This window comes from Gastrolobium bilobum, unplaced genomic scaffold, assembly GCF_033153095.1.
Source record: "Gastrolobium bilobum isolate Gb01-03AN ecotype WA unplaced genomic scaffold, APGP_CSIRO_Gbil_v1 utg12137, whole genome shotgun sequence".
NCBI classification, from domain to species: Eukaryota; Viridiplantae; Streptophyta; class Magnoliopsida; order Fabales; family Fabaceae; genus Gastrolobium; species Gastrolobium bilobum.
Window position 1 is genome coordinate 18,875 of NW_026898612.1, and position 27,804 is coordinate 46,678.

A 27,804-nucleotide genomic window follows, 5' to 3' on the forward strand; every position below is an offset into this window, starting at 1 on the left:
AAAAGTTTTATTTTTCCACCAACAGAACCATGGCTATTTATAAGAAATTTTGTTAAAATAAAAAAAATTATAAATTCTCCCAATTATGTAAAAAGCAAATAAAAAAATTTCATTTGACGCAAGAACCACGAACCAAACTAAGGGAGGTAATCAAATAATATAATGAGGTACACAATTTACCAAAATACATTTTTTTTGTTTTCAATTTATGGCTTTAATATTTCTAAAGTGATTGCAGATAAGTTATTTACGTTCATTCTCAAAACGAAGTCATTTTGGGTTGCAGAATTAAAACATTATAATGAGAAAGACTATTTTAATCCTAAAATAAATTATAATTATAAAAATACCTTAATTTCCTCATAAAATGATGTCATTTTGGGCTTATTGTAGATAACTTATCTACATTGACTGCAAAAAAAATGAACCCTTTTATATGTGTAAATCATGTTTCCTAAACAATTTCTCAAAATACATCATTTTTCCATATCATATAAGCTAATGGAGTATTCGTTTACAACAAAAGAAGCTAATCAAGTTTTTCACTTACATCATTTAAGAGAAATATTTCTCAAATAAAGCTAAAACTAAAAGTTTGTGATTGTCACGAGACATCTATACAAAATACTCATTGTTCTACTAAACAAAAATAGTAGACGACATATTTTTTAAATCAGTCTTTCAAGAATTGTTGTTGTATGCATTCTATCCTTTTAAAAGGGCTTATCAACAAATCATACCTGTATAAAAAAATTGAATTAGATATGCTAAAATATCACGCAACTTTTCAATGTCAAGAAATTACTAACTTTTTTTAGATAAGATATGAACAAACCTTAAAAGTGCTAATTCTGTTAAGAGGAGAAACATAAACCTCCAGACCCACCTATTCAAAAGTAAACAATCAAATAATAAACTAATAAGCAAATGAAAATAAATATAAATACAATTAGTCAAAAGAAAACTATAAAATGGCTATACACTCACTTTTCCGACTTATCTACAGTGAATATCATGTTTCAACATTTATAAAATGCCTATACACGATGAATCATAACTCAATCATGTCAATCAGATGTTAAAATTATGTCTCATAGTAAATGTCTATACATTGAACCGCAACAAAAAATAACAGTTGTCAGCCGCTTCCTCTTGGGTATTTAAAGTTTCATTGCAATTTTATTGAGAATAAATAATTTGTGCTCAATCATCTAATATATTGGTGAGTGGGACGCAGGAAGATATTACTGGCTTTCCTGTAGTGAGGGAGTTCCTTGACGTGTTTCAAGAGGACATTCCCGAACTTCTGCCATATCGGGAGATAGAGTTCTCCATAGACTTACTGCTTGGTGTGGGGCCTATTTCATTAGGTCCATACTAGATGTCTCCACCTGAACTTGCGAAATTGAAAAAGCATATTGAAGAAATTTCCGCAAAAAAGTTTATCCGACCTAACGTGTCCCCATGGGGAGCACCGATCATTTTCGTGAAGAGGAAGGATGGGAGCATGAGATTGGGCACCAATTATAGACAACTCAACAAGGTGACAATAAAGAACAAATATCCCCTTCCGCGTATTGACGATCTCTTGGATCAGCTTAGGGGAGCTTGCATGTTCTCGAATATCGACCTTCGGTTCAGATACCATCAGATCCGGGTAAAGCTAGAGGATATACCTAAGACCACATTTCGGTCGAGATACGAGCACTATGAGTATCAAGTGATCCCATTCGGACTCACCGATGCACTAGCTGTGTTCATGAACTATATGAATGCTATCTTCTAGCCATACCTATATCAATTTGAGATCGTCTTCATTGACGACATTTTTATATACTTTAAGAGAAAAGAGGAGCATGCGGAGCACTTGAGAATAGTTCTGCAAGTCTTGAAAGAGAAGCATCTTTATGTGAAGCCATCTAAGTGTTAGTTTTGGCTTATGGAAGTGAAGTTTCTAGGACATGTCATATCTGTTGATGGAGTGGCAGTGGATCCTAGCAAGATTGAGGCTGTGATAGATTGGGAGAGACCCAAGACAGTCACTGAAGTTAGGAGTTTCTTGGGTTTGGCAGGCTATTATAGGCGATTCATTGAAGGATTCTCTAAGATGGCCTTGCCACTTACCCGACTTACCATAAAGGAGTTTTTATGTTGTTTTACTTATTCAGAACCTATTTTAATGGTATAGGACCCCCTAATTGAACTATAAGAACCCCTGTAAAAATAATCTAAGCCAGAACCTATGAAATTATGTGCTTCGGGCTTTGGAAAAAGCCCGCAATACCCAAAATAAAAAAGAAATTGTGTCTCGTTAGGTTTGAGGGGCTAGAATATGTTTGTTGATGAGGTTTACATTATGAAAATAGATTGTGACATTTCTGGTGACTGAGTTGGTGATTGCTTGTACCCCAAGGTTTTGTTGGAATGTCTAGCATTGACAGGTAAGCTTCATGTTCTTAGGGTTAATGTAACACCCCATATGCATCTGATAATGTTTTCATTAATTATGATATTAAGCGCAGTTACAATCACAACAGTTCATTTAAAAAAATATGGTAAAGCTTTTTCTTTTTAATACCGTTTACAAAATTCTTACGTTTATAAAACATCCGTATTCAACATTTTCCAAAAATATGATCATAACTCAAAACTATTGAGAAATCATAAATACTATTGTTTAACATTATACAACATCTATTTAGAGTTGCTAAGTGATTCCCATAAACCAACAAAGCATAAATACACAATATGACATTTTACCTACTTAAAGTACATTCAGTTTTTCTAAAACTGCAGCTGAACTACTTATCCATAGATTCCCATCTTTTGATATGCTATTCTAAACTCTTTTACCTTTCCAACAAGGTATCACACGCCCCAATTGGAGTACTACAACTCAGGATACACTCACCGTAAGTTACTTCTTTGAAATTGTCGAAATTGCACAACAGGTTCACTAACATCCTTTACTGCTTTTGAAATTGAAGTTTTTACACTTATCTATTTTCCACCAAATTTTAATATGTTTTAGAAGACATCTCGAGATTTGATTTGATGTACCATAAGCCTAATTTGGGTAAGAAATGAGAGAGAGGTGAATTTTTTAAAAACATATACCAATGTTGTCAACTTCAGCGCGAATAGAACAACCCTCACTCAAACGAAGACTGAGCAGTTTCTACAACTCCAAATGATAAAAAAATTTATGAAAATATAAGGGACATCCTAAGCTTCAAAATAAGATATGGTAAGCCTTATTTGGGCCACTATGGAGAGAGTTATATTCTCTCAAAGTTAGGGTAAAATATCACTATTTTTTTAGAAATTTCGACATAATCTCCTTTATTTTTACAACTTTTTCCCACTTTGTACAAGTGTGTTCTAATACTAAAAAATAGTACCTGTTATCAAAAAAAAAAAAAAATAGTACCTAATTGACCAAAATGGTGGCATCCAAAGGATTAATATTCCTTGGTGCGCTCCTATGTACTTGTCAAAATACTCCATATGTTCGTATCCACACTAAGTAGGCTTCTTGCCCAAAGCTTCTCCAGCAGCACTAGTGGTACCTGAAAAGAGGGCCTCATAACACGAGGTGGGATTTGACAATGTCAGTAAACCATGGGTCCTGGAGGGTCACTCCACCCAATGACTCACTTAATGTGTATGCAATGATAATAATGTACAGTATAACATACAAAATCACAATAATCAATGGACAAACATCCAAGAACTATTGCTCAAGGATCCCGTCACTGGGCAAACATCCAAAAAAATCCCAACAAGAATATTATATAAGGATCTCATCATAAAACTCCCGAGACATTCCTAGAGCATTAACAACTCTAAGGCACCGCGCCAACCGAAACTCCCTACCTAGAGACCTATCAGGTGGAAGTCCACACAATATCTATCTACTGGTCAGGGATACAGATATATCAAAACATATACCAAACAACAATACATGTATATTAAAACATGTACCAAACAATATGCCAAAACGCATGTCAATCATTAGGTAAAAATGCATGATCATGCTTGATCACACATTATCAAAGATCATAAATCCAACCATTCCCATAGGACATGGTGGAGCATAAAAGGGACTAACCCCAAAACACACAGAAGTTTACCTGTAAAAAGTTTCACAAGCTCAATCTTCTATAATCAGATCAAAGGAAGGCAACCTATAATGATCACACACATAATGATCAACACACATGCTTGATAAACACAAGCAAATTACAAACAATGACCCCCCCACAAACATATAGCTCACAGCAACAAGGCAAAAAGGCCTTCCAAGGTATTTCAATTTCAACAAACCAATACCATCACTTAAACAAGCTTATCAACCAAATCACCAATACATTCACACACCTTCCATCAAGCCACAACACAATTTACAACATTTTCCCCTAATTTCCTCAATATGGCTAAAGGTGTACATAATGAGGGCCATGGTAATTTTCAACAATTTAAACCTTAAAACTCTTATTAAACTTCATAATTTATTATTCAAACAACCACCAATCAATTACATCATCCATCAAAGACTTCCTTCACAAATCATCAAATTTTCATCCTTGAGAATTTGTCCAAGTGTTGACACCAAAACTATTTAAATTTTTATTGGATTTTTATCGATTATTTATCCTTATGAACAATAAATTCCAAAAGAATATAGCCATAAAACCTCTCTAGCCATACCCACCAATATAAATATCATATTATGTATAAAATTTCGATCCATAAGAAATATTAAGTGAAATTGAGAAATCTTACCACCAATGAGTTCCTGGGCTTCAAGAGAGTAATATACAAGCTTACAAGTAACAAAAACCACCAACAATGGCTACTCTCACCTCACAAAACCGCCACCTTCAAATTTTTTGATCTCCTCGTACAATAATTTTCTTAAGGATTTCTTTTAGGATTTTTGATCACTAAGTGATTCCGGGTATTTTTCATATTGTAACTTTCTTGATTCAGTGTCAAAATAAAAAAGTTGCAAACCTAAGCTATACTACCATGGAGGTTTCGGCGAAGACAAGTATAGGAAGGAAGAAGATGAGTTTAAATGACTGATTTTATGATTAAATAAGCCTAGCCACTTTATTTGACTTTTTAGAAAAAGTTAAAAAATATCTAAATTCAATTTACTTAATTATTCTTTTTGAATTCTTGAGTAATTTCAAGACTTAGGTATTTTCCTAAATTCAAGATACACAACTATAGTTTAATAATGTCACAATACAATATTTAAAAGATCCGGGCAATTTTTACATAATTTCGTTTTTGCCTCTATACTCACACTAATTGTATTTTACCAAAAAACATCAAAATTCCTCAAATAATTCCTCTTATAATTTTTCTTGATTCTAAATAGCCCTTTCAACATATATCCAAACCCAGAACAATAATTTCATTTACGAGTTTTTCAATAAAAATATACTGCGATATTTCATCCGGTAAAAATCATTATTCATAAATTTTTTTAGAAAAGTGCCTATCCACTTTCAAATTCCATTTTGAATCCAAATCCAACATTATTATTACCAAATAATGTCTAATTATATCATTTCATAATTTTAGGGTTACAGTAATTGTCAAATTACCATTTTGCCCTTCGAGTGTATTTTCACCCGAAATTCAGGATTTTCACCAATTAATTCTCTAATCTACAATTTAATCATTAATAATGCATTTTCAAATATGTGAGGTGTTATAGTTAATACCTTGTTTATTCCACCAAACTCTATGGGTGGATGGTTTATGTGTGTGGTATGTTTTTCTGAAAATGATTTATGCACTGATATTTACTTGATGTATTTGGAAATGAATGTTAGCATGATGTGTTGATATATATGTATGATGGTAATAGCATATTTCTACATGAGTTGGCAGGCTGTTGTCTGAGTGTAGGGCACGAGGGGGAGCCTTGTGTTTGTGGTATATTGCAGACATGCGTAGAGCATACTGTTCTCTAGCTAGTAGAATTAATTTGTTAGTTATTACATACTATATATCCAACATGATGCATCTTTTTAAATTGTCATACTTATATTATACCTATAAGTGAACTTGAGGCGGAGTGATCATTTGAGAACACTAGTTTACTGAGATTTGTCAAAATCTCATCCTGTGTGGCAAACATTTTTCAGGAGCAAATATCCATGATGTTGGTGCATCCCGAGGTAAAATGCAGAGTCGAGTTGATAGTATGACATGCGTGCATTGTGATTATGAGATATTTTGTAGTTGAGGCATGCTTGATATTGACAGTACTTATTATGTGTATTTGATGGGAGCATAGGGGTTGTCTATGCCACTATTAATAATTTTGTTGTAATTGTTTGGGAACATGCCACCATAGTTTATGGATGTTGCCATGACTACGTGAGGTAGGCTAATGACTTAGCTTATTATTCATATTTATATGTCAAGGCATGTTGTAGTTATTATAATGGACTTTGGTTAGGGAACATGGCCGCATAAATGAATTAGGTTTGAAATAACTGGAGAAACAAGAGGATTTAATGTGAATAAAGAAATATGCTTATTGACATTCGAATATTTCTTGTTGCAATACATAAGGTTAAAACGTGAAAAGTTAATTCGCATATTGGATTAATGAAAAGCTAAGGATATGGTTTATAGCTTTTGTGTTTATTTAACTAAACAAACTGCGCTAAATACCATTGTATGTTAATATATAGGGTTCATTAAGTCTATTGTAGAATGTCTCCATTTGAATCCATCGGCATGGTTGGGGAACTTCCTTAACAACTCTTTAAATCTCTCCCAAGATTCATAAAATAATTCTTCTTACAATTGCTTGAAGGTTGAGATATCAATCCTATATTGTGCTGCCTTCATGGGAGGAAAGAACTTCAATAGGAATTTGTCAACTAGCTCCTCCCAACTTCGGAATGAGTGTGGTTGTAGAGAACTCAACCATACTTTAGCTTTGTTAGAGAGGGAATATAGGAATAGTTTCAGCTTTAGAGCATCGGGTGTGACTCCTCTGAACTTGAAAGTGTCTTCCATATCCATGAAATTCTTGAGATGAAGGTGAAGGTCTTCACTAGGAAGTCCATTGAATTGACCAATGGTCTACTGCATGTTGAACATCACTGGCTTCAGCTCAAAATGCTTTGCTGCTACACCAGGTTTAACGATTCCAGAATACAAATTGTTGAGCTTAGGTATTGCATGTGCTCTAATTGGAATCGTAACTTAAGCTGGACCTTCATTGTTAGGCTCCATCCACCTCCTTCACTGTTTCCTAACATTGCTGTCATTTCAGGTATTACTCTAGGATTGCTGCGTCTTTACTGTCTCCTTCTTGCTCGGAACGTCCTCTTAATCTCAGGATAAAGATCACTTCTTGCTTGGATGAAGAACCGCTCATTCGCCACAATTAACACATAAAAACAGAAAATAAGAAAGGTGAAAGAAAATAAAAGAAAAGAGAATTTCTCACTCCAATAAAAAGCTTTATAAAAGTATCCCTAGCAACGACTCCAAAAACTCGTTGTGCAATTTTGTAATCAAAATAATCACACAAATACGCAAGTGCACATGTCACAAGTAATAAAAGGATGTGTGAGTCCAAGTATCGTCCCACAGAGATAGTTTATAAAGCTTAGATTACTTAAGCAAAGCAATTATGAAAAATGATTGATTTTTGTGGATGGGTTTATACAATAAAAGATAATTAAAATAAGAAAATAGTAAGCTAGTCTAAAGTATAAAAGTTATGGATGAGATATAGGTCATGTTCAAATTCCCTAATACGACAATATTGAAACGATGTTATAACAATGCTCTATAAATATTTAATTAATAACCGAACACTAAAGTATGTTGGAGCTTTTGGCCAACCTAACATATATAACCAATAATTAATTTTCACATCTCTATGGTCAAACTAATCACTGAATTCGTTAAGTTCAGGTTCAAAGTCTATGTGATATGAATGATCTCTTTATTCACCACTTAATTAAGCTACTTGTCTTCACCTATTTAATCCACACAATTCAACAAGGGTCTAGATTCGGAAACCTCTCGGCCTCAACCTCCTCTATATCATATATATATATATATATCGACATGCACACATGAATAAAAATAAGCAAACTCTTTGAAAAACGAATTAAACATTCATAAAATTAAACTTTAGGCATACATTACAGTGTTACAACATAGGTACTTTATCACCAAACCTAAGGAGCAATTTAACTCATGATGGAATGAAAGAAAAAAAGAGAAGAAGAAGAAATAAATCCTGGAAAAACAGAAGAGAAAACTAAAACACGCTATTGTAAAACTCTGTCATAGTCTTGCTCTAGCGAAGATCCAATAACTCTTCTTCCTCCAAGAATCTCCCTCTCTCTAGGGTTTGAACCCCTTCCCTATCTCTCGATTAGTGGGGGAAATCTGACTTCTGAGCGTGGTGCTTTCTTGATAAAATTTGGCTCTTTTGAGGTTTCTTGAGTGCTTGTATTTATAAGCTTGCATGACTTGGGATCTAAGTTTAGGCTTTACTTTGAATATTCAGAGCTGTAGCTTAATCTCCTGGTATGATTTGATAAGGATCCTTGTTAATCTGAACTTCCTGGCTTTTTTGGATGTGGATAATATCTTTAGTTTTATAAGTAGTTAATCTTCATAACAACCTTGTCACATCTTTATCTTGCAAGAATTTCGTGATTCTTTCTATTTGAATGCAAATCTTTTAGTTATAAGCATATCTAGCCTGTTAGAATCCAAAACATAGTGTTTCATTAATTTGTCTATTGCTATAGCATAGCTGCAACATCATCCTGTGAAATAATACACAAAGTCAGTTATCTCTTCCAGCATCAAAATCATACTAAAAACCATCAATTTAACATATAATCATCTCAAAACACTTAACATCTTATTTATGCACATTAAACTCATTTAATCATGCTTTAAGATAATTTTATGCCAAATATTGCAACAATTCAACATTAAAAAGCACCAAATTAACTCGCTTTTAGAGAGTTAACAGCATTCCATGAATCGCCATTTGAAAGCTGACACTTTATTTGAGGAAGTTTCATAAATGTGATTTTTTTAGAGTAAATATTCTTTTGCGTTCTCAAAAAAAAATACTGTAACATCCCGAGCGCTGACGAGGGCTGGGAGTGATCGCCGGTGCAAAGAGGCACAAACAAGGATCGGCTCCTGACATGCTTCTAGCGGGGGGTTACAAGAATGAATCAAATCGACACCGGAAAGAGAGGGATTCCAAAGACTGTGCAAGTATGAGACTGCACAGTTTGGGATATCTTATAAGAATTAATTGGTATTATCTATACTAACAAGATGCATCTGCTTTTCGGTAGCCCGGAACGGAAGAACTCCATAGTTAAGCGTGCTTGACTTAGAGCAATTCTGGGGTGGGTGACCTACTGAGAAGTTTTCCCGGAATGTGTGCGAGTGAGGAAAAAGCACACTAAGTCTCGTGTTAGTATGTAGGGATAGTCATTTATTCTTGAAACGGCCAGACGTTACAAGTGGTATCAGAGCAGGGCCTCTCTTCTAGTACGGTGTGGTTCGAGGATGAACCAAGCGGAAGCTAGTGGGCATGTAACATCTCGAGCGCTGATGAGGGCTGGGAGTGATCGCCGGTGCAAAGAGGCACGGACAAGGAGCGGCTCCTGACAGGCTTCTAGTGTGGGGTTACATGAATGAATCGAATTGACACCGAAAAGAGAGGGATTCTAAAGACTGTGCAAGTATGAGACTGCACAGTTTGAGATATCTTATAAGAATTAATTGGTACTACCTATACTAAAAAGATGCATCTGCTTTTCGGTAGCCCGGAACGGAAGAACTCCATAGTTAAGCATGCTTGACTTGGAGCAATTCTGGGATGGGTGACCTACTGAGAAGTTTTCCCGGGAAGTGTGCGAGTGAGAAAAAAGCACACTGAAAATTCTCGTGTTAGTATGTGGGGATAGTCATTGATTCTTGAAGCGGCCAGACGTTACAAGTGGTATCAGAGTTGGGCCACTCTTCCTGTACGGTGTGGTTTGAGGACGAACCAAGCGGAAGCTAGTGGGCATGTAACATCCCGAGCGTTGACGAAGGCTGGGAGTGATCGCCGGTGCAAAGAGGCACGGACAAGGATCGACTCCTGACAGGCTTCCAGCGAGGGGTTACATGAATTAATCAAATCGACACCGGAAAGAGAGGGATCCCAAAGTTTGTGCAAGTATGAGACTGCACAGATTGAGATATCTTATAAGATTTAATTGGTACTACCTATACTAACAAGATATATCTGTTTTTTGGTAGCCCAGAACGGAAGAACTCCATAGTTAAGCGTGCTTGACTTGGAGCAATTCTGGGATGGGTGACCTGCAGAGAAGTTTTCCCGGAAAGTGTGCGAGTGAGAAAAAAGCACACTGAAAAGTTTCGTGTTAGTATGTGAGAATAGTCATTGATTCTTGAAGCGGCCAGACGTTATAAGTGGTATCAGAGCAGGGCCTCTTTCCCAGTACGGTGTGGTTCAAGGATGAACCAAGCGGAAGCTAATGGGCATGTAACATCCTGAGCGCTGACGAGGGCTGGGAGTGATCGCCGGTGCAAAGAGGCACGGACAAGGAGCGGCTCCTAATAGGCTTTCAGCGGGGGGTTACATGAATGAATCGAATCGACACCGGAAAGAGAGGGATTCCAAAGACTATGCAAGTATGAGACTGCACAGTTTGGGATCTCTTATAAGAATTAATTGGTACTACCTATACTAACAAGATGCATATGCTTTTCGGTAGCCCAGAATGGAAGAACTTCATAGTTAAGCGTGCTTGAGTTGGAGCAATTCTAGGATGGGTGACCTACTGAGAAGTTTTCCCCGGAAGTGTGCGAGTGAGGAAAAAGCACACTGAAAAGTCTCGTGTTAGTATGTAGGGATAGTCATTGATTCTTGAAACGGCCAGACGTTACAAGTGGTATCAGAGTAGGGCCTCTCTTCCAGTACGGTGTGGTTCGAGGAGGAACCAAGCGGAAGCTAGTGGGCATGTAACATCCCGAGCGCTGATGAGGGCTGGGAGTGATCGCCGGTGCTAAGAGGCACAGACAAGGAGCGGCTCCTGACAGGCTTCCAGCGTGGGGTTACATGAATGAATCGAATTGACACCGGAAAGAGAGGGATTCTAAAGACTGTGCAAGTGTGAGACTGCACAGTTTGGGATATCTTATAAGAATTAATTGGTACTACCTATACTAACAAGATGTATCTGTTTTTCGGTAGCCCGAAACGGAAGAACTCCATAGTTAAGCATGCTTGACTTGGAGCAATTCTGGGATGGGTGACCTACTGAGAAGTTTTCCCGGGAAGTGTGCGAGTGAGAAAAAAGCACACTGAAAAGTCTCGTGTTAGTATGTGGGGATAGTCATTGATTCTTGAAGCGACCAGACGTTACAAGTGGTATCAGTGCAGGACCTCTCTTCCAGTACAGTGTGGTTCGAGGACGAACCAAGCGAAAGCTAGTAGGCATGTAACATCCCGAGCACTGACGAAGGCTGGGAGTGATCGCCGGTGCAAAGAGGCACGGACAAGGATCGGCTCCTGACAGGCTTCCAGCGAGGGGTTACATGAATTAATCAAATCGACACCGGAAAGAGAGAGATTCCAAAGTTTGTGCAAGTATGAGAATGCACAGTTTGAGATATCTTATAAGAATTAATTTGTATTACCTATACTAACAAGATGCATATGTTTTTTGGTAGTCCAGAACGGAAGAACTCCATAGTTAAGTGTGCTTGACTTGGAGCAATTCTGGGATGGGTGACCTACTGAGAAGTTTTCCCGGAAAGGGTGCGAGTGAGAAAAAAAGTACACTGAAAAGTCTCGTGTTAGTATGTGGGGATAATCATTGATTCTTGAAGCGGCCAGACGTTACAAGTGGTATCAGAGCAGGGCCTCTCTTCCAGTACGGTGTGGTTCGAGGACGAACCAAGTATAACACCTTGCAATCGAAATTATATATATTAAAATATTAAATGAGGATTAAAGAGAAGGATTAGTGAAAATCCTGAAAATTAGGCCAAAATACAAAGAAAGGGCAAAACGGTAATTAGCCAACACGCAACCCTAGGAAGATAAAAATAACCCTGGAAATGGATTCAGAACAAAAAATTGAGTGGTTAAGCAAGTTTCAGAAAATTCAGTGAATAGTATTTTTACCGGGTAAAAATACCGCGGTACAGTTGCACCGTAAAGCGTGCTGATTGAGTTTTGAGCTCTAGGTTTGGATATAAGCTATAAATGATACATAGGACTAGGAAATATGATTTCTGGTGAAAATTGATGGAAATTAGTGTATTTGGAGAAGCGTGCCCACGGCGCGCGTAACAGCTCAAAACTGCGATTTCTTCGAACGACCGAAAAACTCCGGATTCATCTGATCAAGGGCACTTAAAGGACAATGGTTAATGTTAAAATCTAGAGTTTCTAAATAGTTTATGAACTAGTGGAAGATTAGTGGTGAATTTAAGTAAGTTTAAGTGAGTTTAAGTGAGGTGGCACTTGTGGGGCCCACCCTCACTTAAGTTACTTATGAGCACATGTGAAAAATCAGATTTTTGGATCATCTTCCTGCTTCCTCCTTGCAAATTTCGTGGCCCTCCATTGTTGGTGAAAAAGAAAAGCTTGAAAACTTCAAACCAACATAACTTGAGTTCTAGGGCATGGATTTGAGTGATTCCAAAGTCAAACTTGTGTAAAATCTTGAGAGGAACACATTGCTACCCTTAGTTTCGCATGGGGATCATTGTAGAGAGAGATCATTGGCCAAAAAGGTGACGGTTTTGATGAAGATTTTGATGTTTTTGGAGTTTATTGATCCTTCATTGCTTAGGTATTGTGTGGAGGAGTTCTAGGCCTTGATTGTGGGTAAGTTTCTACACTTTTAATTGGTTGATTCATTGGATTTAATTTCATGAACCCTAGATCTTGCATGTGTGATTGATGGGGTTAGGGAGCTCAAATTGAAAATGTGCATTAGAAAAAAGTGGCTTAGAATGATGTTTTATAGTGATAGAAACCATAAAAATTATTGATGAAAAATGTGAATTTTTAACTTAGAAAATTTTGAGGTTGTCATGAATTTGGGTTTGAAATTTCTATTAGGATTGTATAATGGGATTGTGGCATGATTGTATGATGATATAATAGGATTGTATGAGGTGTGGAGTAGTTAAAATTGATGAAAATTCCTTGGATGTATACCATTAAGGAAAATTAGGGAATGGATGTTGTTGGAAATTATTTGAGTGATGTATTATGTGTTAAATGGTAATTAGATTGGTTGTGTGGTGGTTGGAAGGTTGGAAAACCAATGGAAAAATAGTTGGTAATGTTGAGTGTTTAATTGGACATAGAGAAAAATATTAAGCAAAACGACGTTTAAAAGACGTAAAATTAAAAATGACACTTGATATGGCCTTGCGGTAACCTAAGGATGCCTAAGAAAATGAGAAAGAAAATTTGGAAAAATAAAATGTGAAATAACACATGTTTGGCCGAACCTACAAGGTGTAGGAGAGGTTTTTGACGTTTTTCGTATTATGATAGAATTGTCGTGTACTGATGATTCGTACATGGTTGTTGTAGGTTGTCGTACGTTGATTTGAACCCCGAACCGTGAGTCGGTGGATTGCCCTTGGTCCTGGACCAAGTGGGATAGAGGTAAGTGATTGGAACAATGCTTGTATAATTTGTAACTTGCATGTGTTCGTATGAGTTTTAAGTAATTGGGAATGTCCTCTGTGTAGGCATTCCTGTTGAGTAACGAGCTCGGAGAATATACTGCTTTGGAGCTAAATGGAGAGGCTTATTAAGGTAACCTCTTGGTACTGGGGCTTGATCCCCTTGTGTGTTTCACCATGCCCGTTGAGGGTGATGGTAGGAAGTGTATGTAAGTAATGTAGAATAACATGATCATGCATTTAGTATGTATATTGGTACATAGGATTTACTGAGTCTCTGGCCAGTAGACAGTTTGCCTTCGGGCGTTTCGGACTTCCACTGGATAGGTCTCCGAGAGGGAGTTTCAGTTGACCTAGGGTCGTGGTGTGTGATCCGGATAAGAGCACACTAGGAAGTCTCGGGTGTATAAGGATGGGAGGGGTGCCTTGGTTAGATGTTCTAGGAACACGCCTTGGTTTATACCCGTAGACTTATAAGCCAAGCCATTAGGCAGGACGTTGCGTGGTATTGGTAGCTACCATTTCAGATTCGTCGTATTTTGTATTCTTATGTTCCCCAGTTTCTCTAAATCCCTTGCTATATCCCATTTTTCAAGACGTTGTTTTATATTATTTATATGCATCGAAGTGAGCCATTGGGCAGAGTTTTCTCCGGAACCTCTGGGTTACTGAGATATATTCGTATATCTCACCCCGCTTTGGAGACTTTATTTCAGGAGGTAGCAGTGGAGTTGGAGCGGCGGGCAAGAAGCCCGTAGGATGATTGGACATAGGATTTGTCATTTTGCATCTTGTTGGCCATTGGGCCTAGGCTAGACTTAGCTCAGGAGCAATGCATGTGATTAGGATTATGGTATCATTATGTGCATGATTTATTTTGCCTACGTTTAGTCTTGAATTACCATGTCTATTTTGGAATATGTATTATGTCATTTGAAGATTATAAATTGTAAAGTGTAAGGTGTCATTTGAAAGAATTGTAATTGTACATGAATTGTTGTAATATGGAGATATGTAACATGATGAAAGGGAAATAGGCCTAATCTAGGATTGATTTATGTTTTATGATGTAAAGAATGCAGGCAAATGGACATTGGTGATTGCAATTTGTTAAGCGTCAATTAAGCAAGAAATGTGATATGAATTGAATAATATAATGTAAACTGTGAAGGGTTGTAAGAGCCCCAAGGCATTGCTGGTCCTTGTGTGTGCCACCCTATGATTATTAGGTACATTTGATGTCTTAGATCACATTTGCAAAATTGGGGATTATTGTAAAAACAAAGGAAACTCTAGCGAAATTTCTAAAAATTGGCATAAATTAGGCGAACTTCGGGAGAGCATATCTCCATCCACAGAGGACTGATAGGGACGTGCCATACGCAATTTTGAAGCTTGAGATGTCTTCTATCTTATGGTAAAAAAAATTAGAATTCTGGGTTGGAAGTAGGCCTGTAGAAGGCAGAGAGTGCAGATTGTCCATTTGCTCACTGCACATGTGGCAGTCTTGGACCAGTTTTGGGAAATTTATTCCTGCTTTGTTTCTTAGTCAAATTAAGTGTATGATATATCAAATTGAAGATTGAGGTGTCTAGTTTGTTATATAAAAAATTGAGAGCAATTGGTTGAGCAGATTATCTGAAGTAATTCGTGGTGTGAGGGACGTTTGGAGCTGTTTTGGAGTTGGTTGGCAGTTTTGCTTGTCCAACTTCAAACGGCGATATCCGGAGCAAACGAGCTCTAAATAACTCGTGTGATAGCTTCCTAGAAAGGTAATTGAGTGTAGAATAACATATCAAAAGATGGGAGGCTTATAGAATGTGGTATATCCGTATAAAATTAAATACCGAACCATGTTCGGATGGGTAAAAAACGTAAAAGTGAGAAATTAGCTAAGTGGGTTTATGGGAACCCCTTAGTGACTTGTAATAAGTAAAATAAGTTATGTAAGTAGTTTAACTAAGTATTCCGCAAAGAGTTTACAGTTACGGTCACAGCTTTTAATTATTACGCTTTTTATTGTTTTAAATGCTCGCGTAATAAACGAAAAAAGTTTACTCGCATTTTAATAAAAGAATTGTTGTGATTGTAACTGCGCTTAATATCATAATTAATGTTAACAATACCGGTGTACAACAGGCTGTTACACCAAGCGGAAGCTAATGGGCATGTAACATCCCGAGCGCTGACGAGGGCTGGGAGTGATCGCCGGTGCAAAGAGGCACGGACTAGGAGCGGCTCCTGACAGGCTTTCAGCAGGGGGTTACATGAATGAATCGAATCGACACCAAAAAGAGAGAGATTTCAAAGACTGTGCAAGTATGAGACTGCACAGTTTGAGATATCTTATAAGAATTAATTGGTACTACCTATACTAACAAGACGCATCTGTTTTTCGGTAGCCTATAATAGAAGAACTCTATAGTTTAGCGTGCTTGACTTGGAGCAATCCTGGGAAGTGTGCGAGTGAGGAAAAAGCACACTGAAAAGTCTCGTGTTAGTATGTGGGATAGTCATTGATTCTTGAAGTGGCCAGACGTTACAAATACAGAATCTATCCCTTAGAGAGAGAAAAAGTCGACTTATGGTCCCTCCAAATTCCTGTTCTTTGAAATTGTGGTCCCTAAAGAATTCAAAGAAGATCCTCATTAGTCCCTCAAAAAGGGCTATTATAGGTATTTTTTTTAAGAGATTAAAATAGGTTCCATGTTTTTTTGTTGAGGACCCATAAGGGTATTTGGTATCTGTTTGGATCCTTTTTTTTAAGCCAGAAGCTACTTATAAGTAGAAGTTAGGCCAAACAGGTTTTAAGAAAAACTCTTATAATGAAAAACTCTTTTTTTATAATGAAGAAAAAAGTTAAAAACCAAAAGCTCCTAGGAGGAGCTTTTTTTTAGTGCTTGTTTGGATCTCTCTCTTTTTTAAGCTAGAAGCTACTTATAAGCATAAGCTAGGACGAACAAGTTTTGAGAAAAGCTCTTATAATAAAAAAACTCTCTTTTTTATAATGAAAAAAAAAACTAAAAGCTAAAAGCTTTTAGGAGGAGCTTTTTTTTAACCTCTTATCTACTTTTCTTGAATTGTGTATTTTTTTTTTAATGAAGAGCTATAAAGATAGAGAAAGATAATTTTCTTGAAATATATGCTTTAAGTAACTTTTAATTTAAATTTTTATATAATTAGCAAACAGCTTTTAGCTTTTTTTTAAGCTATTTTTTTAGCTTTAGCTTATAAGTAGCTTCTAGCTTAAAAAAGAAGATCCAAATAGGCTCTTAAACTCTTATCAGCTTTTCTTGATTTATGTGCTTTTTTTTAAATGAAAAACTATAGAGAGGGGGAGAGAGAGATTTATTGAAAGATGTGCTTTTAAATAACTTTTAAGCTAAATTTTTTAAATAATCATCAAATAGCTTATAACTTTTTTTAAGCTCTTTTTTTAAACTTTAACTTATAAGTATTTTCTAGCTTAAAAAAAAAAGAGAATCCAAATATGCTCTTTTTTTTATATTTCTTCTACGACATGTGTGCCTTATTTGGCTGGATGTTTACAAGTTTGGTGGTCAACTTCATCTCAAAATTCTATTGCTTCGATGTAAGCGGGGTGTATGGGTGTACAAAATAACCAAAAAATTAGGTCGAACCATGAACCGAACCAAACCGTCCCATAAATAACCGATTTTTAAAAACCAGTTCATGAACCGAACCGGTTTAAGAACCAAACCGATTTTTAGAACCGGTTTAAGAACCGAGCCGTTTCCGAACCGAACCAAATTAATTTTTATAACTTTATTTTTAAATTTTAATTTTTTTTCTTTTCAAAAGAGGGTCGACCCGAACCGGTTCCGAACCGAACCACTTCCGAACCGAACCAGTTTTGAACCGAACCACTTTCGAACCGAACCATTTAAACCAATTCGGTTCGATTTTAAAAAAAAAACCAGTTCAGTTCAACCCATGCACGTCCCTGAGTGAAGCCACTAGCCACGGAGGGCTTAGGAACGATCGCTCCCTCTCAAATTCATTAAATAGTTATCTTAAAGTATATTTAAATTAAAAAAAGAAGATAATGGAGTATAAGTTAATTTGTCCTTCTTCATTTTTATTATTCTTCATGTAAAAAAAATGATTTTTTTTTCAAATCTAACTATATATTAACTCATTATTGTGTTGTTCGGCCTTAATTAATGTTACTGTGAATCTCATTTTACTCACCCCTTTCATAAAATTTTCTGACTCCAATGCTAAGTGGAGGGTATCCATTAGTCTAATGTAATCCTTCAGCGCAAGTTTACAGAAACTCTTTGTACGACCATTCCAATTTCCAAGTACAATCTAGAAAGTAATTCAAAGATTTTTATTTTTTTTTAAAACCTTTTTTCTTAGAGAAACTGAACTATGGGAAATTTAACTTTTCTGGCCTTTTCACATATTTATTTAACCACAAGCGTTTACTATGTGAATATACACGTAAATGAATTGATGAATTCACTCACGAACACATGCACCACACTGCATGCACTAATTACTAGACCATAACCCAAAATTGAAACTTTATTTGGAATTTGTTTATTTGCTGTAAACAATAACTAGTGTTCAAACTTCAAAGCATAAACTACTTCGTACAATTACACAGTAAATCTTAAAATATCTATCTAAAGCCATACAACATTTTGTCAACTAAAGATGAAATTAAAAAAAAAAAACAGAAAACAACACAAACCTGATTCAACTTAGTACTAAAACATATAGAAAAAGAAAGAAAAGAGAAACAACAGTCACCCACTCATACGACTTCTCATCATCATCATCAGCTTCTTTAGCTTTGCCCATTTTATTACAATTGCAACATAAATCTTGTATGTCTTGTCATCCGCCCATATGAAGTAAGCATGTCTAAAACTCTTGTTGAAAAATAAGGTCCCAATAACTCCCCAGAAACCAGTAGCAAAGCCAACTGCTATTACAAAGTAGAACAATATTTTTTCTACCTTTACTTTCTTGCCTGTTATTGAAGACAGTGGGTGATATTATATCACTAAAAGATTGAACCCATGTATAGAACCAGAGGAGGTAGATGATTAGAATTATCACTGTACAATTAAAAATATTAAAATTAAAGAACTGACTTACTTGAAATCAGATGATGATGCAAGCAGAATGATAGAACAGATAGAATGATATGTCAGAAGTAGATGAATTAAATCCGAGCCCACAGAACGTGTCTCCTTAAGACAATTTGCCCCCTCACTGATGCCTAAGGTTGATGGACACTTGTCTCCCAGGATAGAACATATTACGTCTGAAGAATGGTGGCACTACCAATCAACAACCCAAACGAACACAACAATATGCCAGAGGAAATCACACCGGAGTATGAAAAGGAATATGCAAAACCGGAAGGAGAAAAATTCCGGCAGAGTTTCAGTGCAGAAAAATTGGATTCATTTTCTGAAGGTGTCAGTGTCTATTTATAGACAACGTAAAGTCACGTTCCAAAAGACACCTATTCGACGACGAAACAACACATCCATTGGACACGAAAAGACACATTCGTTCGACACGAAAAGACACATTCGTTCAACACGAAAAGACACTCATTCAAGGATGAAACAACATGTCCGTTAGGATGAAACAACATGTCTGTTAGGATGAAACAACACATCGTTTAGGATGAAAAGATACATCTATTTGTCGACGAAAAGGCACACATTTTCACTACCAAACTTCTTATTCATAACCAATAGATTGTCTATACAATTTATATATATAAATTCCAACAATCCCCCACATGGATAAGAAGTCAAATCATCGTGACAAAAAATGCACAAGAGTATAAATGCAAAGTGTAATTTCCTCAACGAGAAACAACTGCATCGAGATAGGTGGAGTTACCTTTGAACCTTCTCTAGTGAAAACCTATCGGATATACTCGGTCAATCGGTGGTCTAGGTCGACTTGAACCGTCAACCTTTAGTGTATACCTAGACAATAGGAGTCACACAATTGCTTCTCTAGCATTTTTGGTCCTTTGTTGTGCCCATTTTGGCCGTGGGACACCTTCCTGGTTCTGCGAGTGTTTTAGAGAATCGGCCTTTGAAAAATTCTCATAGAAGCGGCCCTCACTTCACACTCACATAGGTGATTTCTTGTGATGTAACTCACTATACATCATCTGAACACAACAGATTAAGAAATCATTAAAAGCCTAAGTGCTTACCCTCATAAATACACTGCCATGTCTTAGGAATGAGTATGAGTTTAAAAACTCCACAGTGTTTGAACAGTCGAACATCACTTAGTTGTCTCTTTGAACCTAGTTCATGGGATCTCCACTCTTCTAGGTAGAGTTACCGCAATGTTCAACAATTGATAGGCCTTAAACCCATTCCTTTCGACAAATTTTCAACCAACTCTCTAGGAATCCCTTTGGTTAACGGATCCGCTATGTTCTCCTTAGACTTAACATAATCAATTGAAATGATTCCATTCGAGAGTAGTTGTCTTACGGTATCATGTCTACGACGTATGTGTCTAGACTTACCGTTATACATGACGTTCTTGGCCCTTCCAATAGCTGCTTGGCTATCACAATGTATGCATACGGATGGTACCGGTCTTGGCCAATTAGGAACATCCTCAATAAAATTACGAAGCCATTCGGCTCCTTCACCAGCCTTATCTAAAGCAATAAATTATGCTTCCACGGTTGACCTTGCAATGCAGGTTTGCTTGGACGATTTCCAAGACACAGCACCTCCACCAAGGGCGAACACATATCCACTTGTGGATCTAGTGTCGTTAGAGCCGGTGATCCAATTTGCATCACAATACCCTTCTATAACCGCGGGGTATTTCTCGTAATGCAAAGCATAATTCTGAGTATACTTCAAGTATCCCAAAACTCTTACCATAGCTTTCCAATGATTCTCATTTGGATTACTGGTAAAGCGACTTAACAGACTTACTGCATAAGCAATATCAGGTCTGGTGCAGTTCATAACATACATCAGGCTTCCCAACACTTGAGCATATAGCTTTTGTGTTGTAGCTTTACCAGTGTTCTTTAATAAACTAAGATTATAATCTACAAGATTCCTCACAGGAGTTATATTCAAACTTTTGAATTTATCAAGAACATTAGCTATATAGTGAGCCTGTGATAAGGCCAACCCTGTAGATGTTCTATGGATTTTAATACCTAGGATAACGTCTGCTATCCCCATATCTTTCATATCAAACTTACTATTAAGTAATTGTTTAGTAGCTTTAATCATTTGATTATTACTACCCATGATCAACATGTCGTCTACATAAAGACAGACAATGGCAAATCATTTTTCAGTATTTCGAACATAGACACATTTGTCACATTCATTGATTTGAAAACCATTTGATAACATAACTTTGTCAAATTTTTCATGCCATTGTTTTGGAGCTTTCTTTAACCCGTAAAGGGATTTTATTAAGCAACAAACTTTCCGTTCTAGTCCTGGAACAACAAAACCTTCAGGTTGTTCTAAATATATCTCTTCTTCCAGGTCACCGTTTAAGAAGGCGGTCTTAACATCCATTTGATGTATTTGTAATCCATTTAGTGCAGCTACTGCGATCAACATCCTAATGGATGTGATCTTGTAACCGGTGAATAAGTATCGAAATAATCGAGACCTTCACGTTGCCTGTAGCCTTTTACCACAAGCCTTGCTTTATATTTATCAATAGTGTCATTCTCTTTCATTTTTCTTTTGAAAACCCACTTACTTCCTAAAGGCTTATTGCCAGGAGGAAGGTTTACCAATTCCCAAGTGTGGTTGGACAAGATAGACTTTATCTCACTATTGATAGCCTCTTCCCAGAATGGTCCTTCCAGGGACGTTATAGCTTCCTTATACGTCCGAGGCTCATTTTCTAATAAATATGTCATAAAATCAGGTCCAAAGGATGTAGCGGTCCTTAGGTATCACAACCTGATCAACATTGCTACCACTTGATTTAGGTATCCTCTTATACAGAAATACGTCTTCGAAGAAAGTAACTTCCTTTGACTCAATAACCGTATTAGCATGTATATCTGAGACATCAGATTTATACACTAGAAACCGATAAGCACTACTATTAAGTGCATAACCGATGAATACACAATCCACGGTTTTAGGTCCGATTTTCAACCTTTTGGGTTTAGGAACCGCAACCTTAGCCAAGCACCCCCACACTCTAAAGTATTTCAGGGATGGCTTCTTTCCTTTCCATATGTCGTATGGTATGCTCTTTGTCAAACACCCCCACACTTCAAGATAATTCAAGGTAGGCTCCCTACCTTTCCATATTTCATAGGGGATGTTCTTAATTTTCTCGTGGGGTACTTTACTGATTATATATAATTTGTCATTAAATGACGTTCCCCCACAAACCATACATAAACAAGATCATTTCATTTAATGTCTGGGTCTTTCTCTCAGCAATCCCATTGGATTGTGAAGCATAAGGAGCAATCATTTGGTGTACAATACCTCACTCCAAATAGAACTCCTCGAAGGGTCATCATAATCTCTCTCTCAATTGCTCCTTAAGCATCTTATTTTTTCTTACTGAACATTAACATATATCAAATAATAAATCCAATTTAATCATAAAATGATATACTATTATCATGTCATCTACAATATTCAAAGTCATCCATTGACCTTGATCATGTCATCACTAAGATAGCTCTTTTGAGTTCACATGGTATCAAATATTTCACTAGATATAAGACTTTTATATCCATCAAAGCACATAGTGCCTTTTTTTTAAGCAAGAATTATCACTTGCCTAAATCATAAAGTCAAACTTTCACATTTATAAGTCACGAGTTAATGAATATCGAACACCATCATATACCATCAAATCCATTAAGTGTACCATATACCATTGAATGGCAATAAATGCATGACATTTCACACATAATAATTAATATAACAAAATATTCATGTCATAAAAATAGGAATTTTTCTGCACTGAAACTCTGCCGGAATTTTGATGGTATATGATGACCCATGTATAAAGCAAAGTATCACCGGCTGCATAGTATCACCGGCTGTCTTCAATAACTCTGCCAGAATTTTGATTGTCTTAAGATTGTTATTGAAGACAGTGGGTGATATTATATCACTAAAAGATTGTACCCATGTATAGAACCAGAGGAGGTAGATGATCAGAATTATCACTGTGCAATTAAAAATATTAAAATTAAAGAACTGACTTACTTGAAATCAGATGATGATGCAAGCAGAATGATAGAACAGATAGAATGATATGTCAGAAGTAGATGAATTAAATCCGAGCCCACAGAACGTGTCTCCTTAAGACAATTTGCCCCCTCACTGATGCCTAAGGTTGATGGACACTTGTCTCCCAGGATAGAACATATTACGTCTGAAGAATGGTGGCACTACCAATCAACAACCCAAACGAACACAACAATATGCCAGAGGAAATCACACCGGAGTATGAAAAGGAATATGCAAAACCGGAAGGAGAAAAATTCCGGCAGAGTTTCAGTGCAGAAAAATTGGATTCATTTTCTGAAGGTGTCAGTGTCTATTTATAGACAACGTAAAGTCACGTTCCAAAAGACACCTATTCGACGACGAAACAACACATCCATTGGACACGAAAAGACACATTCGTTCGACACGAAAACACACATTCGTTCAACACGAAAAGACACCCATTCAAGGATGAAACAACATGTCCGTTAGGATGAAACAACATGTCCGTTAGGATGAAACAACACATCGTTTAGGATGAAAAGATATATCTATTTGTCGACGAAAAGGCACACATTTTCACTACCAAACTTCTTATTCATAACCAATAGATTGTCTATACAATTTATATATATATATATATATATATATGTATATATAAATTCCAACATTGCCATCATCAATATCATCTTCATTACCTTTGCTTTTAGGAGCTAGATTTGAATCATCACCAGGAGATTTGTTTAGAAGTGGAGATCCACAAAGATATGGGTTGTCAGCATAAATAGATGGGTCATCCAAAGTTGAAAACTGATTACCTTTGGGATTCGGTCTTGAAAAATTATTGTGTGACAAGTTTAAATGGCTCAGGAAAGTCAAAACAGACATGTTGTTTGGAATTGTGCCTGAAAGTTGGTTATGAGACATGTCCAAGGATTCCAATGGTTTCATATCACCAATCATCTTAGGGATCTCTCCTTTCAAATGATTGTTTGACAGATTCAAGCCATGCAATCCAGTTAGCAAAGTTATTTCATTGGGAATGGACCCAACCAAATTATTCTCTGACAAGTCCATGATGAGTGTTGCCTTGCTAACAGTTATGCAAGTAGCGCGTAAGTATACGCGACAACAAGTAATATAGGGCTTTTATGAGTCCCAGTTATCGTTCCCACAAGGATCTTTGGCGTTTTTGACTTTGAATGAAAATTGTAATTGCTAAAACTAAATCTAATCTAAAACGGGAGTTAAAATAAAAATAAAATAAAAGCAAAACTAATGTAAAATAGCACTGACTACACTACTGTTTTCTTTTCTTTTTTTAGACTTTCTGAATTAATTTCTTGAATCAATTCTTCTAAAGGATGAAAAATACTAGAAAATCAAGTTAACTACTGTTTTGTTCATTTTTTATGTAAAAATATTTTTTATAAAAAATATAAAACAGAATGATGATTAAAAAAATTCTAAATAAGAGGAAAAGAAAAATGAGTTGGTGAAAATGTTTAGAAAAATAGGTTGAGCTTCGGTTTACCTTTCCCAACAGCACTGGAATGAATGATAAATACCGATTATTAAAATTTAATTCTCAGTTAACGGATCACTTCTTGTTGATTTTAATCTCTTAAAATCATTTTATCCTAAACAATCATTTACACATCTCTGTGCTAAATGAAGCAAAGACTCATGTAATTCAAGTCCAACATTACATGGTGGCTGTCCTCATCTCTGAGTGACAGCCCTTGAATGCTCTCACAATCAAGTCCATGTGCTTAACACATTTCCAGAATTAGTCACCTCTCAATGACTACTTCCTAACATAATATCTACCATTAGGCCTCAATGACAAAATATTTAATTATAAAGCAAAGTATTAAACAACTGAGAATCAAAATTTAACAAAAGTATTTAACAAACATCCATTACTATGGTTCGGGTAACCTACACCCAACCTCAAAAGGTTTAGCTCATACCCATAAGGGTTGAGCTACAAACAGCAAATGAAATTAAAACGTACAGCAATTTAGAGTGCAGAAAAATAAAAGTACAGCATGAGTCCTAATAACCGGAAAATGCTCAGTGTTGTACTGACAGGTATAAATCCAAATAAAAACTCATTACAGTACCAGAAAAATAAAACTAAAACTAAGGAGATATATGAAGAAGATGAATACAGAAGACGAAAGAAGAAGGGATAGCTCACATCCACTATTCTTCCTCTTTATATAGCACCCTTATCTCGCATGCATGGGCTGTGGGCCCTTTCATCACAGCCTCCACGTCACGCGCTCCTTGCTTCAGGTTACACGAGCATTCCTTTAGCCCACACGTCTAACAAACTCTAGCTCATCCATTAATTAAAGGTAGTGTTTGGCAATTTCTGTGTTTAAGGAAAAGTGTTTAGGGTTAGATTGCTCCTTAAAGAACCGTGAGTGAGGGTTAAAACTTGATGGTTAAACCAGAATTACAGAACGATTTGGCTTGAAGGGTCGATTTGTAAAAGGAATTGAAGATGGACGGTTTGAGATGAGGATTTGACAGAGATGGGTGTGCTTACAAGGGTTGTGCTAGGGTTTGCAAGACTCAATCGTACCTTCTGAGTCTTTCTTTTCTTTCTTTCCTTCTTTTCTCTCTTTTCTTTTGGGCTTCTCTGATTTGATTTGCTTCATACATCTGGCCCATTTCTTTTTCTCCTTTCTTTTGTTTTCTTCTTTTATTTCTTTTTATGGCTTTTCTGATTTGGATGGCAACAATGGGCCTGAAAATAAAAACTTGCAGCCCATTAGCATTTAACCAGTAAATATAAACTCAGCATAAATTTGGGGTTTTTAATAACACAAAAATTATTCTTTTCTCTCCATTTGTGTAACATCCCGTCTAATTAGGAATCTATTTAAATTGCAATCAGGAATGTAGTAGAGTACTTGATTTCGAACTATATAAATGTTTGCTTTAGGATGGTGTTAAATTAGATTAGGGAATTATTTGAATCACAATGGTAGGTGAGTACCTATTTTAGGCATTTGAAACTCTTGTTAAAAGTATATGAATAATTGAATTATAATCTATGGAAAGTCTAATGATACCTAAAGACATGGGAACTAATAATTTAGTGGGCTGATTCATAAGTTAGTAGAACCATTGGACTTATATTTTTGGACCCAATCTCTCCTAAAGGGCATCGGCCCAAGTCTCTCTTGAAGGATATAGGTTCAGCCCAAAATCCCCTAATCCTTGCAACTCTTTCCATGCACTAAGTGTAGAAGAAATTCTGATTGCAAGCATAAAAATTCAAACACCACTCAGCCTATGCTTGCCACCTAGCCCTCCATCCTCTTGCATGCATGCCATCTTCCTTCTTCTCTTGCATGCACGACACCTTGGCACAAAGAGGACACTTGGATACTCTCTTCCAAGCCGCGGCCAAGACCCCTTTTGTTGACCCACAATTCATTCTCTAAGGTTAGATAATTGATCACTCTCTTCCTCCATGGTCCACCAGCCGTACTGCTCCAAGAGAAGGAATCAAAACTTGCATGTTTTTCCCCTCATCTCCCCCTCACATCATGTACTCATAGGGAGAAAGCATACCCCTGAACCATATTCTTCTGCCCTCTTCTCCCTTACGACCGTGGAGCAACAAGCAAGGAGAATTGGAACATAAACCTACATCCATTCCTTCTTCTCCTTGTGCAACCGAAGACAACCATCATCAAGGAGGTGAGATACTTCTTTATCTCCTTGTTCTTCATTTCATGAACCGGTTTTGATGGGGATTTCTTCCCTGCATACAGCTGGAAAACGATTCTTGGGGAGTAGATGAACTCCCTTGCATGTGGCTGAATTCGTGAACCTTGGAGAGAAAAAGAGTGAGAACCTTAGCACCTACATTGGGGACTATTTTCTTGGCTGATTTGTGAACCGTGGACTACTTGAAAGAGGTAACCAAAACTCCTCACCCATCGGTTTTGGTGTGCAGTCTAGGAGAATGTATGTTTTTTTTTTCATTCTCCTTATTTCTATCTCTGTTGCTTTGGAACTTTTGGTTTAGACTAGCTTAAAGGACCAGTTTTGGAGTATGGAAATAGCTCTCCTTTGAGTCTGGTTAGACTGTTTGGTGGACTAGTTTGAGGCATATAGCTTTGCATGTGTCAAAGTTAAATTTATAGCATGCTTATTAGCCATCTTAGTGCACCTTAGGTCTTGTAAGAACAATTATATAATGAAATAAATTAGGAACACTTCACTTCAGCCTTAACCGAACCTACAGGTGCAAGGGAACGTGGATTTTTTCACTGTAACAAATTGGTGTATTAACTTAAGTCAGAAAATTAAAAAGTGTACTAGGAGCATGTTTTGGGAAGCTGGTTGGTTTTCAAGTTCTATTCTTTGTTTCTGCCAAATTGGACTACCGTTGGACCTAGTGCTTGTAAGCACCAAGACCCGAATTGGGAGCTTGGATGATAGCTCTCATAATTTTGTTGGACTGCCATTGGGTTAAAAAATTAATAGTGTTTTGCATGTGTTGAATTTAAGTATACAGAATGCTTAAATACCCCCTTTAGCGCACCCTTAGATTTAATAGAGTTGGGTATGTAAATAAATATCACAAGCATCTTTTTAATGTGGAACACTGTTATATTGATGCTATAATCATGCATTCATGTGTGAGAAGTGAGAAATAATCAATTATAAGTCAATTGAATCATATTCAGATAAGTTTTGGGTTACTGTCATCAAATATCTGGATATGGATATTTGAATATCCGGATACTGATATCCGGATATTGAGCCTAGAATATCCGGA

General features: G+C 36.5%; 1 pseudogene; it reads right to left on the bottom strand.

Annotated features, from left to right (window-relative positions):
• Positions 1-734: 734 nt before the first annotated feature.
• On the bottom strand, positions 735-24,074 carry LOC133317618 (receptor-like protein EIX2; annotated as a pseudogene).
• Between the last annotated feature and the right edge of the window lie 3,730 nt (positions 24,075-27,804).